The following is a 1,621-nucleotide window of genomic DNA, read 5'->3' on the forward strand; positions in this document are numbered from 1 at the left end:
TGGTAGTACTCCCTATTGGCGATTTTGTAGAGTAGAAGAAAGTTGAGCAATCTGATTGTCAACAATTTTATTATGGGCTATAATTGAATCAATTTGAGCATCTCTACTCTCCATATGATTTTGCATGCTTGCTAACATCCCTCTAATTTCTGTCAAGGCAGGGTCAGTAGATGGGGGAGTTTGTGATTGGTTTTTCTGGCCAGAATTTAGATGGTAATATTTCTGCTGTGGTGGTGGTTGTTGTTGTGGTTGTTGTGGAGGAGGTGGATTTTGTACATTGGTGCTCCGGTACGAAAGATATGGATGGTTTCGGAGGCCAAGATTATAAGTGTTGGAGTAAGGGTTATTTTGCCTATAGGTTTAAAAGGCATTAACTTGCTCAATAGAACTCCTACACTCTTGCTCCCAATGTCCTACAATTCCACAATTTTAACAAAAAGCATCATTAATATTATTGACAGTAGAAACATTAGCTATAGAATTAGGAACAACATTATCTAGTTTTGGCAAATAGATGATAATTGAGGCTGCAAAAAGGATATGGAATCAACACTATGTTTTCCTTTATTAGCAAACCCTCTAGGATTCCCATACTGGGAATTATGAATTGCCATATCTTAAATAACTTGACCTGCATTTTCCACATTTAGATTCATAAACCTTCCACTGGTTAAAGAATGTAGAATTGATTTAGATGAATTCCCAAGCCTATTGTAAAAACCTTGAATTAACTACCACTGTGCTAAGTTATGGTGAGGACACTCTCTCTGCAGATCCTTGAATCTTTCCCAAGCCTCATATAAAGTTTCATCTGGCTCTTGGGCAAAGTTCTGAATTGCACTTCTCAACAAAGCTGTTATCTCTGCAGGGTAATATTTGTTATAAAAATTCAAATCAAGTGTCTCCCAGTCAGTAATACCAAGTGCAGTTTTATTCAAACAATTAAACCGCAATTTAGCTTTTCCACATAAAGAAAAGGGAAAGAGAATCTCCCCGATTTGGTCTTGGGTAACCCCAGCTTGCCTGATAGTATTGCAATATTGGCAAAAATCTACAATGTGAAGATTAGGATCTTCACCCTTAGCTCCACTGAATTGCTTCCTCTCTATCATCGTGATAAATTGGGGCTTGATCTCAAATTACACTCCATCAAGGGCCGGAGTAGGCATAAGGTGTGGAAAATCTATCAGCGACGGCTGCGAATAATCGTTGAGCTTGCGAGGTAGAGGAGGTGGTGGTGCCGTCATCTCGGATTTAGGTTCTGAAAAAGCTTATGAATTGCTAGAATCATATAGGGGTTCTGAAGGTGGATTACCTCTAGATGTGTCTCATATCTGCTTGTAAAAATTCTTCTGTCTATGAAAAGATCGTTTGATTTCAGGATCGAATGGAATGTAACCTAAACTAGAACCCCTGGGCATAAACACAGAACTAAACAAACAAATATGAGAAAGTTGTCTCAAAGAACTTGCGTTCTATGAGACAGGAGAAATTAATTTAGACTACAAAAACAATCAGAAGTAAAAATAAAATTGTTTCCCCGGCAACGGCACCAAATTTTGATAGGCTAAAGTCGTATCACCTAATCAAAAGTATTACCTAAGTTCTCTAACTAATGTAG

General features: G+C 37.9%; 1 non-coding gene across 1 annotated transcript; it reads left to right on the plus strand.

Moving 5' to 3' along the window:
• The first annotated feature begins 744 nt into the window (after positions 1-744).
• On the plus strand, positions 745-851 carry LOC145565836 (small nucleolar RNA R71). Its single transcript, XR_014095205.1, has one exon. It is a non-coding gene; the product is annotated as a small nucleolar RNA R71 (small nucleolar RNA).
• Positions 852-1,621: the final 770 nt, after the last annotated feature.

This window comes from Chenopodium album, chromosome 10 (assembly GCF_948465745.1).
Source record: "Chenopodium album chromosome 10, dcCheAlbu1.1, whole genome shotgun sequence".
Taxonomy (NCBI): Eukaryota; Viridiplantae; Streptophyta; class Magnoliopsida; order Caryophyllales; family Amaranthaceae; genus Chenopodium; species Chenopodium album.